The sequence below is a fragment of the Mytilus galloprovincialis genome, chromosome 5 (genome assembly GCF_965363235.1).
Source record: "Mytilus galloprovincialis chromosome 5, xbMytGall1.hap1.1, whole genome shotgun sequence".
In the NCBI taxonomy this organism is placed as follows: Eukaryota; Metazoa; Mollusca; class Bivalvia; order Mytilida; family Mytilidae; genus Mytilus; species Mytilus galloprovincialis.
Genome location: NC_134842.1, coordinates 94,239,211 through 94,259,038, shown reverse-complemented (window position 1 = coordinate 94,259,038; position 19,828 = coordinate 94,239,211). Strand labels below are relative to the sequence as shown.

Here is a 19,828-nt window from a genome sequence, read left to right as displayed (position 1 = left end):
TAATTCATCAATTAAGATATGTCCATAGATAGTCATAAGAGGATCATAAGACAAATCCTAAGATATATCTTATGATATCGTTATACCGACTCCTAGACATTAACTGTATAACAAAAGGACAAAACACCCTAACATGAAGGAATAATAATTAAGTTATGAAAATGTTATTGACGTTAATTTCAACTGTTGCGATAAATATCCTTATTTTTCGATTTTGTACAAGTTAATACCATTTGTAATCAATATTTTGTACAGGTTATAACATATATCAGGTACTTTTGCATATGTTACAACTTGTATTCTAATATGACGTCCTTATTACGCTTTGTAAACAAAGCCGTGTTCTAATGAGCACAAAATATGTTTGACACATGCGCACAAACTTACTGTGTATATTTACGTTATTTCCATCGTTATCCTTTAAAATATATACATTTAAGCAACTAACATAAGCTTTTATTATATATTTTTATAAAACAATATATATTTACCCTGCTCGGTGTTTTAAAACTTATCAAACATGAAATGTAATGCACAGACCCCTAGGGGAGGAAACGGGAAAATCCAAACATTTTTACGGTATTTTCGTGCGCTTCGACCTATAAAATACTGTATTCGTCCTATTAGAATCGAAATATTTCCTTCATGCCATGGTCTATGCTCATGTTAACATGGGTAGGCATTATATTTGACCACATTTTCCCACTCGCTAACGCTCCGCTCAGTGTAAAATATCGACAAATATAATACCTACCCATGTTAAAATGAGCATAGAGCATGACATGAAGGGATTTTTTCTTTATTTTTGCATTATACAAGTTATGACGTGTACACTATTTTTGTACCTGTTATAACCTTTACAAAATCGCAACTTGTACACGACATATAGTTGGTAAATACATTTCGAATTTCGTTTTGTTCTGAAGATGTTTTGCAGATTTATGGTCCTCAGACAAAAATTCACATAAATGTAAGTAATCAGTTTTCAATATTTTCCCCGAATGCTTGCAGGTATTGACTTGATAATTGATACATAGTTAACATATTGACATTGGTGACTATGCGGTATGGGCTTTGTTCGTTGTTGAAGGCTGTAAAGAATTGCGCTTATATTTACGTACCTTTTTGCGGTACGACCACTATCTTTGTGACGTCGCGGAATTGTTATACTTTATATTGTATTGAATAGAAATTTATAATGGCAGACGTAGTTTTATTTCTAACGCCTTAGTTAGCTTACGATCAAATACACAACGCAACGCAATAATCTACATTGGTGCTGTGACTTCAAACGGAGAGAATGGACACCAGTAGATTAAAATCATTGAGAGCAGGGAACAAAGCAGCGGTAACGAAAGTTTTTAAAAATCTGGAAGAAGCCATCGGAGATTCACAAATAGACAAAGAGGAAGTATCAACATTGCTCGAAGCAATTGAGAAGAAAAAGAAGACGTTAGCCTCAAAAGACGAAGAGATATAAAATGCAGGCGAATCAGAAGATATTACAAATGAATGAGTATTATTTAAATTTAGAGAGTAAAATTCATAAATTATTATTTTTTTAAAACCCGTTACAAAAGCACTATCTTTGATACTAGATTAAAGCGCATCGGAGTTTGTTCCGTTGATAAACCCATTTACTCACACAAGTCAGCAATTATCTTAGTCAAGTTCGACCTCAAGTAATAACCATCGCCTACCAAAGCTATCTCTTCCCAATTTTAATTGAGACATTTTACAATGGCAATATTTTTGGGATTCATACGAAACCACGAATCATCACAATCACACATTAACTGACATTCAGAAATTTTCGTACTTAAACTCATTGCTTCAATTTGGAGCTGCAAACGTAATTTCAGGATTGACCATGTAAAATCAAAACTATCACAAAGCAATTGAATTATTGAGAAACCGCTATGGCCAACCACATAAAATCATTAATGCATATATGAGAGCACTACTTGATATACCCGCACCACATGATACATTTGAAAGTTTAAGAACATTTCATGACAAATAAGAAGCTTACATATACGGGGTCTCGGACAATGTCAGGAAATGTACGAATCGCTATTGATACCAGTGATTCTCGGGAAGATACCGCATGAAGTACGAAAAAATAAAACGCGAGAAAACGGGAGCGATAATTGGAATATTCAATCGTCTAGAATCTTCGACCCCCTTGGATTAATTACGCCAATTACGGTGAAAGCTTAGCTGTTTTTGCAGACAAAGTTGGACTGGGATAAATGTTTGTCCGACTAACTGAGAAGTAAATGGCAGGTTATAGCTTTAGATATCGAGGAGGCTACCAAAATAGTATTTCCACGAATGTTAACGGAAGGAGTTATTAACGAGAAAACGTCGCTACATTTTTTCACAGACGTCAGTCAGTTAGCATACGGAGCTTGTGCTTACTTAGTTACAGCAAATCCATCGGTTATCGTCATGGCTAAAAACAGAGTAGTACCCGTAAAACCGATTTTGTTACCACGTTTAGAAATAATGGGCACGCTTATCTTAAAGTCATAGCAACAGAACATGTGTATATGTGGAGCGATAGTCAAATTGTTTTGACTTGGATTAAATCGTTAAAAAACATAAAACCGTTCGTAGCAAATCAACCTTAAGAAATAAGAAAATTAACAGAGAATGCTGAATGGAATTATTGTCCAACAGGTGACAATCCAGCTGATTACCTTACTCGTGAAATTTAAGCTAAACACCTTTATAACAACAGATTATGGATGAACGGTCCACAATGGATTTCAAATCGTGAAAATTGGCCGACATAGACGAGGAAAATTGAAGATTGCAGCACGATGGTAACTGTTAGTGATGACAATGCAGACGATAAAAGTACAAATACTTCAACACAGACAATTTCATGTATAGATATACAACGAAACAGATCTTTAGAAAAAGCAATTAGAGTAACAGCATACGTCTTGAGCTTTATACAGAATTTACGGAATTCAAAAGACAAACGGTCATTCGGATTTATAAGTGTTGAGGAGCGACGTTAAGCATTAAAAGTTCTAATAGTTACAGTACAACAGGAAATATCGAGGATGAAATTGAAAGCTTGAGTTCATCTTCACAGAAGAAAGTGCCACTTGTTCGACAACATAAACTATATGCAGACAAAAAAATGGATTACTACGTTGTACCGGGAAAATACAAAACGCACCTGTGAAGGAGAGTACTAAATATCCGTTGTTATTGCAAACACACCACAATCTTACGTCCTAAATCGAAATAGATGCACACACAAAGACTTTACATGCCGGACTTAACAGTAAATCGCATATATTCCACAGAAGTATTGGTTACCGAGAATAAGACAGTGCGTAAAATCACAAATTCGTAAATGCGTTCAATGCATTAAAATATCAGGAATGCCTTACAGCGCACCGTATCCGCCACCCCTACCTTTGTATACAAAAGGAAAACACAACGAATTAAGCAAAACATATATTTGTTTATTCACTTGCGCTGCTACACGAGCTATATACACTTAAATATAATCACAGATTTAACCGAGGAGTCTTTCATGCTTGCTTTTAAAAGATTTGTCGCTAGGAGATCTACACCAAAAATTATGTTTAAGAAATGATTGTTTCATGCCATGCTCTATGCTAATTTTAACATGGGTAGGTATTATATTTGTTAATATCTTAATACCGAGCGTTAGTGAGGTATTAAATGTTTACAAATATAATGCCTACCCATGTTAAAATGAGCAAAGAGCATGGCATGATAGAATTATTTCGATTCTAATAGGAATATTTTGAACTTTTGTAGTTCGAAGCGGACCTATAGTTGACGCAAGAAATGTCGCCATTTTGATTTCATGAACAAAAACGTTATAGAAAAATCAACAGTTTATCAATAAAAAAAAGAAGAGAAACATTTCAACTTACTTTTAGAATGTTTTTATTTAATTTCCTAGCGAGCAACACCAACAAAAATGTCCTTTTTGATCTCTGGCGTTGTTCAAAATTCATCTGACGTTGCAATTTCGAATTAGAACATGGCTTTGTACCCAAAGCTTAGGAAGAACGTCATATTAGAATGTTCGATAATGCTACAACCTTCAAGGCACCCGCCGAAAAGATTACAACTTCAAGCAAAGACAACCGATTACAAGAAAAACTTGCCGTTCAAGGAGCTGAGTGGAAATTCATTCTTAACCGAGAACGGTGGTTTGGAGGCATTTTGGAACGCATAATTGGACTAACGAAAAAAATCAATTAAAACAATACTATGAAAGTCATGTGTCACTACGGAAATGTTAAATAAAATTATTATCGTAATCGAGGGACCTCTAAACAATCTCTATAACTCTCATTTCTACTGATATTAAAGATCCCGAACCGATGACGCGAGCGCCTCTTTTATGTCGTCGTCGACTTGACAACCAATCGGAACATAATATTGACAGTGTTACTTCCGACGATTTGTACGTGAAACTAAATAAAAAGCTACACAGAAATAATGAACTTATCAACCATTTTCGCTAAAGATGACACACGAATATCTGACGTCACTCCGTGAATTCCATCGTACATATGAAACGAACAAACAATAAAATACGTGACAGTGTATAAGTACACAATGACACAAATCGTACAATGTGGAAATTAGCAGTAATACAAGATTTAGTTCGTGGAAAGGATGGACTCATTCGATCAGCTGCTATCAAGACCGACACAGGAATCACCAACCGTCCGATTGTGAAGCTCTATCCGTTGGAAATACGCAGTTGAAATGATGACAGTGAATGAACTTTTCTGCCCCTGGAGAAATTAGTTGATGTATAGACTGTTCAATTAACTATGGTTATTAGATAGACGTCTAGTAATTAATTATTCAGACGCGAACTGTTAAAAAATATTGAGAGACTAACTATTTGTGAGTATGGTTTCGTTAAATGATGTTAGTCGGTCGGTAGGGGACAATAAATGGCTGACCTGTATTAAGAGAGCGCAATATTCCTTTTATGTTCAAGACACTCTTGTAGATTTTCAAAGGGAGAAGGCTAATGCTGATACAAGGTAGCACTCACTTCAGCAGAGGAATGCATATAAGTTGCAATAACTTTTTTCCCATCCACTATAATTAGATATGTTTTAATAACCATGAAATACTCACAGGATGCTTATATATTAGAAAATACAATTTTGCTAGAACAGCTAGATAAAGACATTAGTTTTTGTCTGATGTTAAAAAAGTTTTAATTGATTATATGTTTTATCAATATTTTTACCTCGGTCTCAAAATCCTATCAATAGAGTAGCTTTAGTTGGTATTGTCATTCAGTCCTTGTGAGTACTCATTTTGATAATCAGATTGAATTCTAGGCAAATGGCATACTTGTGTGAGGTTAAGTGACGACATCAAGAGTTCAGTGTAGGATATAAAAAAAAACTAAGATTCACATAGTTCTTTCATTTACCACCCCACCACCGTCAATATTGTTGAATGCTTTGCGAATGACTCACCATTCAGAGGTTATTAAACAAGCTATGAAACCAGGATTAATCCACCATTTTCTCTATGAGGCAATGCCTGTGTTAGGTTGTGAATATGACCGTTGTTTACCTTGCATTAAATGTGGTTAAATTTTCAATATTTGCAAACAGACTTTTTGTTATGAATTTTCCTTGGCGTACGATTGTTTTTGTTTTTTTTAATGTTTGTGCTACATTTTAGTGTTATGTCGTTGTTTGAAATTCTCTTCTAATGTCTAATACGTTCCCCTCGGTTTTAGTTTGTTGCCCCGATTTTGTTTTTTGTCCATGGATTTATGAGTTTAGAACAGTGGTATACTACTGTTGCCTTTATTTAGTAACCATTCGACAATGTTGAATGGGATTGAAGTTTGCACACAATCCGTCCGTTTGTGTGTCCATCTGTTTGTTGAGAAAATCTGTTTTCTTCACTTTATTTCTTTGTCCTTGAATATATGAGTGAGTGGTGAAACAAATGTTTATCAAATTCTTTTACCAATGCATTTATATATCATAAACTTAGTCCTCTATGTACGATTTTCTTATTTTTATCGCAAATATAACATAATCGTCAACTTTTTTTCTCTCTGTCTGTTATGATTAAACAAATATGGCTGCTTGTGTAATGCCGTGTTTTGAAGCCGAAGTGTAGCGAGTGTCATCTTATAGTTAACAAATAACAAAAGGCATGGGTATTGAGCACGTGTTTAACATGTACAATCAGAGAACTGTTTATTTTAATGACAGATCCATGCGGATTTTTATGAGGAGGGTTACGTCCAAGTCACTATGCATACAGAAAATATGTCGGCAAATTGCTTCCTGGACATTCCTTCCAGGAAGCAATTAAAAATAAGTAACCTTCTTCTAAATGTGGACAAATTAAAAAAAAATCTTCTGAAAAAAGTATATGTACAAAAGTTGCATAATGAAAACTATCTATTTAGTTATAAAAAACAAATGAATATTTTTTTTTAATTTCAGATTTCTTAATTATGACTTTTAGTGTAATGTTTTATCATGAAAATGTATTCAAATTTTTTTCAATCTGATGATTTTGTGCATAGTAAAAGTCCGTGGACTTAGACAACTCACTCAAATGATCAGTATTTCACACTAATGAACATTTAAGGTGGTACCTAACACCACAGGGAGATAACTCTGTAAAGTCAGCTAAATGTTTTAATTACGTCGTGTTGAAAAAGGAATATTAGGCTTCTCAATGATCCAAAAAGAAAGTGTTGGGTACCACCTTAAGTAAAAAAAAAACATCCAAAATTTATACCCACAATCGGACATTATGCATTTTTAGAGTGGCTGAACTTTACCAACCATGAATAAAAGGCTATTGAATTTTGAATTTTATTGATATCTTATGTAAGATCTGCGCATGAAGAGTGTTGGGACAGTTACATCAATCCTATGAAAGAAATCGAAGTTCATCTGATTTATAAGGTTAAGAAGATGTAACAATATAACAGATACCAGAGCAACTGTGATGCAGTGGCATGCATATATTCCAAATACTAAAAAATGAGCGCATATTTTGATTTCCATTAAACAGTTCATTTCTAACGTTCTATAAAAAAATTAATATAAACACATTTAACTTTGCATAACAACTCTAGCATGTCTAGAAACCAGATTATCTTCTTTTGTTATTTGTAAAATTTTCAACGGTTCGATAGGTTTGGTTTTCAAATGAACACAAATTAACAGATACCCATCATAAAAGTAGAAATCTGGTAAATTATTATGCATACAGTTAATCAAGATAATGTAAACTCATTTTGTTTTTTTTAATTTTCTCATTCTATCTATAAACGAGGAGAAAGTAGAACTGGTAATATACAGAACAATAAATTAAAAAGTACGAATAACACGAAAAGGAAATAAAACTTATAATTTTGAATTATTGGATAAATGTGACTTGCTAGTAACTTTTCAACGCTTGATTATTTAATGACACATATTTCATAAATACATATATTTAGATAGTTGTCCTTGAACGATTGTTTACAAGTTAAATCCATAACGTATTAAAATCTTGATACAAGTACATTTTTTTGTAGTGATTACTTCCTTTTCCTTGTGTTTTTTTATTTGTATTTTGTACCCTGATAACATTTACATGATCCACGTCACATAATTATACACAATAAAACATATGTTTGGTAACAGAAAACAGCTTCCATACATTTACAATAACAATAATATGACACAATCATCTATAGTACTGCAACCACACCTAAAAATATAAATATTTCAATCACAAGGAGAAAAAAGAGAAATTTTCTGATATTTATTCAATCGAATACTACAAAAACGATTAAATCATAAGCATATGCTATAAACGATATTAAAACGACAAATTTGACTACTTATATGGTGAACTGACATTACAAAATGGCATTGATTTAGAACCTTCTAATCTTTTTCCATTTATGACATAACACAAGAAGAAGTGACCTTGAACTTTTCACATTCGTAAACTTTTATAATCTTATATAGTGTTTTACTACAGTATATTACAAAATTATTTTCTTAACTATAAAACACCAGTTTATCAACTTATTTCAATATTTTTTGAAAAAAAAAAAAACTCAAGCGATGAAACAGTGTTTTTAATTTTGCATCTAAAAGCTTGTGTATTTTGTGAAAATTAGTATGAAGTTACAGGAAAATACATATTGTCTATTTGTAAAGTCTGGACATATCATAAATAACACAAAATATACCATAGTCACCAGAGGCGAATGCGAGGTTTAAGAAAATCATAAGTGTTACTTGCCTTGATTAGGGGTTTGGTTGAGTGTAAAACAAAGTCAGTTTGGTGCATAAACATTGCCTTAGTTGAATGATCCTGGTAAAAAAAGTTAACACATCAATTTTTTAAAGGAAGGATGAACAATAATACAATGTAATGCCCGATTTCTAATGTTGCAATTCAAAATCAGTTATGATCCTTATATAACTTTTAAAAGTGACACACAATAGCTCAAGTTTTCATTAAATAGGGACATGAATCAATCTCGTATCTACCTGTACGAATTCTAAACGCGCACATTTACAGCAGTACTGAAAACCTTCCATCCTTTATGGGTAGATTTTTCATAGACAAATAAAATCGTATAATATAAGCAAAATGAGGATGTTAAATTTGATGTATGCCTTTTTGTGCTTTTTCGTTACATTTGTTGGTTTTATTGTGATTAAGATGATAACACAATGTTGACTGTTGTACCCCTTTTTTACCTTTTTACTTATTGTGTCTGTTTGTTGTGTTCACACATCGTTGACAATATAATGGAATTTGATGCGACTGTGATACAAGTCAAAGGTTTAGCTAGCTATTAAACCAGGTTCAATCAACCATTTTCTACATAAGAAAATGCCTGTACCAAGTCAGGAATAAGACAGTCGTAATCCATTCGTTTGATATGTTTGAACTAATGGTTTTGTCATTTAATTTGGGTTTTCCTGGGAGTTCAGTATTTTTCTGTTTTTACTTTTTATTCATCAAATGCGGATTCAGTACGCGTATTAGCATGACAACACACTTCCCAAATGTAATGGGAAGAATTTGACGATTGATTTTGTAATAGCCCTACATTTACGATTGTTTTTCTTCTTTAGGTACAATATACGGTTCAGAAGAGCCTTTGAGTAATTATTTCATCAATTAACTAACAAATGAACCGTACGGTAACCTATAGTTGTTAATGTTTGTGTCATTTTGGTCTTTTGTGGGTAGTTGTCTCATTGGCAATCATACCACATTTTCTTTTATATGTGAAAGGCCGGACCGTGACCATGGTGACATACATGTATAATGGTTTACTTTTATAAATTGTGACTTGGATGGTGTGTTGTAGTGTTGGCACTTATACCACATCTTCCTATATCTATTTAGAAGCTATGCGGGCATCATATCGATAGAAATACCAAAACGTGGACATAGCCCATAAGAGCTCCGGCGGCAGGCGAAGTAATTGTTCTTCTTTTAATGTATCCTTGATATTTTCAGACACACCTTGTTGTAATTCTGAAAGTCCTAACATAGACTTCATTTTTCCTGTAGCAGTAATGGCATCCCCTTTATTGAGCTCAGAGCTAAACTCTACATTTCATATCCCTTGGTCCCACTGTGTTTGAATTGTAAGGTGTCACAATATCTAGTTAGTTTCTGGAGTTTGGCAGTTTGGTAATTAATCATCATAAACAAATATAGCAGTTCGTTAATTGCCGTGTATTTAAGCCGTCACCAGTCACCTTGTAGTTAACAACGATCTCAACCGGATAAATATTTGAACCTATTAGATTTGCTCTAAATGCTATAGTTTCAGAGATACTTTTATATATGCCAAAATCTGCATTTAACACTCATATTTTATTCTTGCCCATGTTTGCCATCTTGAATGGGGGGGCGGGATCATTGTTCACATGTTTCAAACTAGATACCCAAATGATGGTTTTGGCCAAGTTTGTTTGAATTTTGCTCTGTAGTTTTAGAGAAGATGTTTTTTTTTTAAAGATAACGACTACGACGGAACAGTAATGAGAGGTGAACGGAAAATAAATATCACAGCATAGAAAAAAGTGCATAATTTAGTATTAACATTGTCAATCAATAATCATTCTGCAGAATTTGAACAACCATAGAAATTACGAGGTTAAAACAGACTAGTTTCTTCCAGACGAATGTATAAGTGCCTCACATAGGTTAGGGACTTCTTATATCTTATTTCATATTTGTGTTGTTTAGAGAATTAGGTGTAATTAGGTGTACTTTCGGCTTCTTTCTTTACTAGGACTTTAACCCTGTCATAATACAATTTAAAATCGATCAACAATCTCACAAAATATTCCAAAAAAATATATATGCAAAGATAAAACATTTGAATTTTCTGTTGGAAAATTGTCAGTTTTTAACTTGAGTTTGACAAACGTCTTATGTCTTTGATTGGTATTTTTTCGGATTTTTCATTGATTAGATACTCGTTGTGATAAAATAATGTATTGTATCCTGGTTCCCAATATTTCCACGGATTTAAGCATTGCTTACCAAGGTGTCTAGTATAGAATGGTTCGTCGAAAAGACTATTACCGCTTGATGTGAAAAGGGAGATAGCAAGCTTCAAGTTTTATTTTAAGACAATATATTAGTAAATGAAAAAATAATAAAAACAGGAACAGACATATACGCGATTACAAAAGTACTTAATAAATATATTTTATATCAATTGTTTACGTTATACAAATATGCGTAATCATAGGAATTAGTAACTAACAATTTACTGGCAGATCTGTCATAATGCAAAGCACCCGGATGTGTCAATCCATCTTCTTTTGATAGAAGTTCTTTATGAAATAATCCATTGTTTGAGATGACTATCACATTACAAGACGCACCTCCCGATACGTATGCACTGCCAATGCTGTCTACGGCGATACCATTTGGGGATTTCAAAACATTCTCATCTTTAAATGTCCACTTTGTCCAACTAGAATGCTCACCAGCAGCTGTGCATGATGTTCCCATGCAGGTGACACTATGGGTTTTCATGTCTGTATGGTATATTGTATTACGTAGTATTGCCAAGTAGACATGAGGCGACATTTCAGTAGAGATAACATTATTAATGAATTCTTCTTTCAGATAGATCTCCTAAATTCCGAGCTTTCCAGCACAGTAACATACGCAATTGTCATTGAACAAAGCCGCTCCAAAGCTGTGTGATTTTATATTAAATTTTTTCTTCACTTTTTTATTCTCGATATCAATTATACATATTTGTCTTGAATAGCTGTCATCACCGGATGTGACAACAAGGGTATCATTCCCTACAGAAACTACATCATACAGAGGACCAATATTCTTCATTTCGCAATCTTCAGATCCATCAGGTTTGAAGACTTTAATTTTACCCCAATGCGAACACGTAAACACCATTCTTCCATCAGGAAGCATGGAGCAGCCATTGACATTTGCCAACATTGTGCACATCTTGCGTTCTAAGGTGAGTGTTTTATCATAAAAATGTCTAGACATTTCCAATTCTTCAGTATTTAATGAAGTGACATGATTTTCTGTTTCTTCCGAGACACCAGGTCGCTCTTTACATTCTTCATTAAAAACCTGTATTGCAAACTTGACACCCAGTTATGGATTGTTTATCATCGTGTGTGGATGTATCACTTTGAAGTTGGTTGCAATAGCCAGTAATAATACTTTTATGAGCCATAACCTGTAATTATCAACCTAAATAGAAAGTTTTATTCAAGCAGCACCAATATTACTTGTCAATGGACAACATTGTACATCAATAATTACAGACCGGCAACATAGAGTAGCAATTCTGAAACTTGTAGATTCCCACCTTCTGTATTTGGTAATGGGTCAAAGTTTTTTGCTCTAACGCCTAAATATGTGCGAGCGGATAAACAGGAACGTCAACTATCAATTTCATAAATATAACATGTATAACAACCACTGAAACTGCAGATAACGGTTATCTTTTCTGATATTATATGTATCGAAGAAAACCTGATTTGAGTGTCTAGGAAGCGTGTATTTTTTGGAATCACAATCAGGTACGATTGATATTAAAAGATGGTGAAGCAAACTACATAAAATGGATCTGTATGTGATGTCTTCGTTTCTAATTTCTCTATTCTTTATGTTTTGTCCAACTTGTTCTTTGACGTACATCATATTAAAACTCATCTTATAAGTTAAAGAAAATCAAAACCAAAGCATTGTTTGATACCCGAATTTATACTTTTTACAATTTATGAGATTTGAACATCGATAAACATGATAAACACGATAAACTACTGTAACCTTCATTTTTATTAATGAATGGCTGTTATTTATTTTGAATTTATTGAACCATAAAATTAATTTTTGACTCTTCACATTGAATAATCCGCGAAGCGGATTATGTTAAATGTGAAGAGTCAAAAATTAATTTTATGGTTCAATAAATTCAAAATAAATTATTGCCATTCATTATAAATAAATTTCTATCAAAAATAAGGCTCAAAGATATATATCAATACAAATAACAACGTACACAGATGTTTGCGTATGAACACACAACGTTAGAGTGGGCGTGTCGCCATAAAAATTGATAACATTGAAAATAAAGCTAATTCTTTTAACCAATCAGAAGACAGTAAATACACCAAATTTATTTATTCTCAATTAACACGATTAAAACTTATTATTGACTATAATGAAGTGAGCATCTACGGCAGTAAATTTTGTAATATAACATGTGATTGTTCATCAATTTTGTTTTACACTTATTTAGATTAAAAAAAAGTATAACAAAAATTACGAACGAAAAGCGAAAGTTACTTATATAATCAAACGTTAGACTTAATCAATCAACCGATGAAATGGAAAACAAATGTCATATTCCCGACGACAATCTTTGAAATGTATGAAAGTTATTTAAATATCCATTTTATTGATCGAATTTGGTGAGCTTCCCGAAGAAAAAATATAATTTAATGTGAATAATCATGAATTGAAATATTACAAACAAGAAATGGATAAAAGATATCTCACATAGGAAATATAATGTAAACTTTCGTATTTAAACATTGATAGAAAACAACATACCTTTAAATATCTCTATACCTTTTAAAGCCGCATATATAACAACAGTGGGAACACACAAATAAATGTATATAAATTTGTTTACAAGATACACAAACTAATGACGATTTAAAAAACTGTATATACTATTTGTAATATTTGTAAAAACATCCTGTTTTGTATGATAATATTGTGAGTCCGTATAAACATTTACGTCGGTGTATTTAGTATCACAAAAATTGGTTGCAGATATGTTAAAACCAAATTGAGATAACAATAAAATATATAAAACAATATGTCAATGTCATCCAAGACAAACAGGTAAAAAACAAATTAAACTGGCATTACAAAAAAGTGTCGTTATCATTTTATGTTTTGTTCTTGGGGATGATAATTTCCAGACCCCGTTTACTTTCAATATGGTACGTTGCGTTAAAGGAGAGTCGTCTTGTTTTGAAAGACGATAAATGCTTTTATTTAATATTGATAAATTATATTGCACCAGATGCGCATTTCGACAATACATGTCTCTTCAGTGATGCTCGTGGCCAAAATGTTTGAAATCCAAAGCTTATATAAAAGATGAAAAGCTATAATCCAAAACAATAAGCTATAATCCAAAATAATAAGCTATAATCCAAAATAATAAGCTATAATCTAAAATAATAAGCTATATTGGCAAAACATATAACACATTTAACATGCTTACTTCTTAATAATTTACTCTTCTTGATGCTTCTAACATTAATGTTGCATTTGAGTTCATAACCAAATCTAGCTTATCAATGTGGTTTTTTTTTTAATTAGATTACCATTCAATTATCTGAAAACAAACATTTGTTCTATAAAAACAAGATTTCTAAAACTAATTAATTTCTCTTTTATAGTTGTTTGACGTAAGTGTTAAGTTTCACCACAAAAACTACATGCACTCTCAGAACGAAATACCATTTATGTGATTGAGTTCTAAATCGACAAGCCGATCAGTAGTTGACCAACCACACCAAAGAGGCAGTTCACTTTTTTCCTATGGGTGTTAAAAAATTAAAACTAGTTAATGACTTTGAAATCAGCAATAAACATTGGCATATACAGTAGAATCATGTTTTTTTATGTTTTTATTTTGGGAAAATTGCAACAGGTTTATAATTGAAAAAAATCAATTTCGCATTTTGAAATTTTGTATATGAATTGAATATGATTTATCTCAATATCGCAATAAATAAAAATCACATTTAATTCTAAAAAATATAAAACAGTACGCTAAATAATTCTATGCGTTCGAAGCGCTTTTCTGTATTTACCTTCGTCAGGAACGACCAAAAATCGCAATAATAAATGCACGCAATAATTTCTAAATTTACAGTAATATTATTTATTTATTTAAAAGTGGCATCATTTGGATTTTCACAAGACACAAATTGCAGGATCTGACTGTCAGATTGCGTTATACTTCGTATTATTGTACGTATTTACAAATTGCAAAGAATAAGATTCGTTCTTGAAAAAATTCGAAACAAAAGAACTTTTATTTTGACATCAAAAGTATGTTAATAGGACTCCTCCCCTTTTGATCTAGTTCATGCGTTTCTTAATTGAAAACGAAAATGTTTTTAATTTATCTGGAATGCCAAACCAGGTACAGTTAATAGAAATACGATGATACTTATGAAAACGTGAGTTTGAACGTGATTGATACTGAAAACCACCTTGAGGAACCTTAGTGAATCATTCATATATCAAATCTTAATTGCAGTTATTGCCAGATGGTAACATGTACCTTATTGTCATATATATGTATTAAAATAGGAAAGCAGGATTAGGACAGATAAAAGAACCTAAACCCTTTTACAAGATTAGAAACAAATTGTCTAGGGAAATAAATACATTTGATCAAATCTGATCACAAAATTCTATGTTTTCAAAATATACATTTATAGATAAATAAATTATATTTTGAATGAAAATTGGGGAATATTTCATAACATGTAATTGAACAAAATTTAAAAGGTAAAATACAACCAATAGTACAGCTGAGTTGATTTAACGTCCAACCCTAAAGGTCTGAGTACAATGTCTTAGATCAAATGATTCTTTTAGCAGTAGAGTCAATGTAAAAACATAATGTTTGCCAATGAATAAGCCTGAACAGTTATTGTTAACCTTTCTTTTTGTTAAATAGGTTTATTATATAATAAATTAAATAGAAACAAATATGGATGAATGTATATCTATTACATCCTGAATTTTTATCTAAAACCATTTTACAGCCCTTTTTATAGTTTTTTGTTTTTATCATTTGGATGATAATAATGAAAGATGGTTTAATGGAAACACCAACAAGGAATACTGTATTGTTAAAATTGCAGGTACTATATGATAATTAAGGCAATACATGTTTTACCGAAGAAAATGTTTTTATAATTTTAAATCATTTAAAACAATTGTATTACGTTCATGCGTTATCTTTATCATCTGTGATCATGGTAATGCTTTTATAGATTATATTAATACGTCACATAGACTAAGTTGTAACTCCCTCTTTTACTTATAGCCATGTCAGCTATACTGGATGGCAGACGGGATAATCGAACACATAGTCTAGATATCCAAATGATGACGGTGATCAAATTTGGTTCCACGTCGAGACGTTTTAATTTTTTTTTCTCATAAATTAAACGAACAACGATAAAGACAACCACGGCCCTCTGAATTATCTGAACCGTTCAAATGGAGAGGAAAACCTGTTCTATAATATAAAATGTATTTTAGATTCAAATAATGAGTCAAATACTTTACCATTTTATACTCGTAGACACAGCTGTGCATGCAGTTGCAATTATTACGCAACTAAGCTGGACCCAATTAAATGAAAAGTCTGTTATGAACACGCTCAGATGAAAATAATTAGAAAGGCAAACAAGAACAAAGTTGAAAATCATTGAGGACCCAAAATTTCCCCCCAAAAGTGCCAAAATACGACTTAGGTAACCCATACCTGGGATAGGACAATCCTTAGTATTTCGAATAATTCATACTTTTGCACAGAGTATATTTATGAAAACGACCATTTTATTAATAATCATGTCAACACTTAAGTGCAAAATACTGGGCTAGTGATACCCTCGGGGGCAAAATGTCCACTAGCAGAGTCAATGTTTGCCAATGAATAAAAGCTATGCTAACCTTTTTTTTTGTTAAATAAGTTTATTATATAATAAATTAAATAGAAACAAATATGGATGAATGTATATCTATTACATACTGAATTTTTATCTAAAACCATTGTACAGCCCTTTTTATAGTTTTTTGTTTTTATCATTTGGATGATAATAATGAAAGATGGTTTAATGGAAACACTTACAAGGAATACTATATTGTTAAAATTGCAGGTACTATATGACGATTAAGGCAATACATGTTTTACCGAAGAAATTTATTATTATAATATTAAATCATTTAAAACAATGTGTATTACATTCATGCGTTATCTTTATCATCTGTGATCATGGCAATGCTATTATAGATTATATTAATACGTCACATAGACTAAGTTTTTTAACTCCTTCTTTTACTTATAGCCATGTCAGCTATACTGGATGGCAGACGGGATAATCGAACACATAGTCTAGATATCCAAATGATGACTGTGATCAAATTTGGTTCCACGTCGAGACGTTTCAAAAAAAATTCATAAATTAAACGAACAACGATAAAGACAACCACGGACTTCTGAATTTAACTGAACCGTTCAAATGGAGAGGAAAACCTGTTCTATAATATAAAATGTATTTTAGATTTAAATAATGAGTCAAATACTTTACCATTTTATACTCGTAGACACAGCTGTTAAGCAACTAAGCTGGACCCAATTAAAATGAAAAGTCTGTTATGAACACGCTCAGATGAAAATAATTAGAAAGGCAAACAAAAACAAAGTTGAAAATCATTGAGGACCCAAAATTTCCCCCCAAAAGTGCCAAAATACGACTTAGGTAACCCATACCTGGGATAGGAAAATTCTTAGTATTTCGAATAATTCATACTTTTGCAAACAGTATATTTATGAAAACGAACATTTTATTAATAATCATGTCAACACTAAAAGGGGCTCGCGAGTCTAAATCATTTTTTTTATTTAATATAAGATTTCGGTATTTTTTTTCTATAAATGAACTTAATCTTATACCTAATAGAAAAATAAAAAAGGGGGGACACCGATCATTTACGCACACAATCTGCCTTCGAAAGAAACATTCATTTTTGTAAAGGTACTTTTTTTCTGTTGAAATAATAGGAAAAAAAGAGGTAATATCGAAATAAAAAAAAGAACCTAATTACAGAAATCGCTTAAATTTTTCAATTATTTAGTTTATGTATCGCTTATTTGAAAACAACAATAAAAAATATAAGTCACCGATGACTTAGAAAAGATATTTTAGTTTGAATGCCAAAAAATAGCATTTTTGCACCAAAGGGAATGATTTTTGTGCCATATGATAAAGTAACAACTACTTAAGGTAATTTACAAAATATGTAATGAAAATGGAATGTTTGATTTTTTTCTGAAAACATTATACCCGCGAGCCTCCTTAAGTGCAAAATACTGGGCTTATGATACCCTCGGGGGCAAAACGTCCACTAGCAGTGGCGTCGACAAAGTGGTGTTTATAGTTATCAAAGGTAAAAAGCTGATAATTTAATACGCTAGACTCGTTTTTGTCTAAATAAGACGCATCATTGACGCTCAGATCAAACTATTTAGAAAGCAAAACAAGTACAAAGTTAAAGAGCATTGAGAACCCAACATGTTCAAATAAAATAAATAGACAGCATGCAGAAAATTAGTTTTAATAGAATAGCCAACAAACCTACCACACAATTGTGCAAACAAGTGACCAAAGAAAACTAAAAAAAATCAGAAATTTTTAATTTTAAACTTTAAACAATGTGTTTTTGAAATCAATTAAACCAATTATCTGGATGTGTATGCATACTGACTAATAATGAACAAATATTATCTACACTTAGGAAACAGAAAGTATTTGAACACATCTGTCACTCCAATTATAATTGTGTGATTGATATACACCACATGCTTTATTATTTTATAACAGATGAAAGTTATTTAAAAACACTTAGAGTAATCAAACTTGTATATGCAGTTGTTCACACTATTTTTTTCTTCATTTGTCACAATATAATAAAATCTATATAGGTCTGCAACTTATCCAACTATGTCAACAACTGTATTTACACAATATAATGTAATGCAATTCTATGGAAATGTATCCCTTTCCGAACCCATTGTTAAAATAATTTAATCAACGTGTGATTGCTGGTGATCTCAAAAGATCATTGGATGGTTTTAAGGGTCATGACCTTTTAAGCTAACTTGATGAATCAAAATATGCTAACAAGTGTTAATGGAATTGACAACTTCGTGCAATATGAAAGGCACCGGAAGGGGAGTTTCGGTTAACAAAAAAAGGAAATGTATTTTTTAATCATTAAAGAAACAGATTCTTACATAGTTACTCGTGGATTATCGGATTTATCCAATCTCGATAGTTCAATTATATATTTTAACTTTCTCGATTGGATACATCCGATAATCCACTGGTATCAATGTAAGAATCTATATTTATCCTCTAATTGTAAAATGTGGACTCCTCTAACAGTATCAAATAAAAACAAAAATATTAACACACACAACAAAAATAAGAATATACCATAACAACTGTGACAGTGCGTGAACCGGTGACAAAATATTACCTCCCCTGTAAACAGTGCGCTCTTCTGACTAGAGGTAATCGGTAAAGAACAGCGGAAAATGGTGTACTTTGTTTACGAGCTTGAAATGAGCTAACACAGACGAACTAAGACGTGTCAACGTAATGTGAATATGATAATGCACCAGGTAAATTATTAATTGTTAAGTTTATCACATCATCGTATCTTCATATGATGGGTAAATAAGTGAATTTTCGATTTTAAGTGTCGTCAGAGTTCAAACCTGTAATCATGCCATCCTTTCATTATTATTTTTTTTAATACTAACCTACAGTCGGAACATCTTGATTTTCTCCCAATTTGTAAAGTTTATTATGCTGCTTGACATATATTCTTTTTGGGAAAAAAAATTGATATGCAGTCAAATCTGGCAGTTTTTAATATTTGTTGCTATGTGAAATAAAGGGAAGTAAATTAAAGTAAAAGAAGGCGCGCTTTTTCAAATAGTAAACAATTTAATTCAGATGCATAGTATTTTGTCAAATGATAAAGAATATCGTAGAAACTTGCTAGATATTCATCTAATTTATAAAAGATATACAACATGACATACTGAAAAGGGGTAAAACCACCATACCTTGAACAAATTCAGTAAAAAAAAAGGGGGGGGGGAATGCTACGAAATTTAAATTTTATTTATTTGTTGTTGACAGCCAAAAGATGATTTGACATGCAACAAACTACTTTTTCAATTTCATTGTAAAGTAAAATTGTATTTTTTTTTTTGGGGGGGGGGGGGTCTCTGTTAATTGTGGTCTGATATTTTCAGGTTCTTTTTGGATTGCAAAATAATATTATAATCATCTAATTGAATGTTCAAATTATTTTGCAGCGATGGTCTGTATGGAAGGAAGACTGTCATAAAACCCAACAGTTCCGGATGGCCCTTTAAATAATTGAGAAATAAATAAGA

The 19,828-nt window shown here is 31.9% G+C and overlaps 1 long non-coding RNA gene across 1 annotated transcript; it reads right to left on the bottom strand.

Annotated features, from left to right (window-relative positions):
* Positions 1-10,646: 10,646 nt before the first annotated feature.
* Positions 10,647-13,241, bottom strand: LOC143076760 (uncharacterized). Its single transcript, XR_012978780.1, has 2 exons — positions 13,147-13,241; positions 10,647-11,764 (listed from the first exon to the last, which is right to left on the bottom strand). It is a non-coding gene; the product is annotated as an uncharacterized LOC143076760 (long non-coding RNA).
* Positions 13,242-19,828: the final 6,587 nt, after the last annotated feature.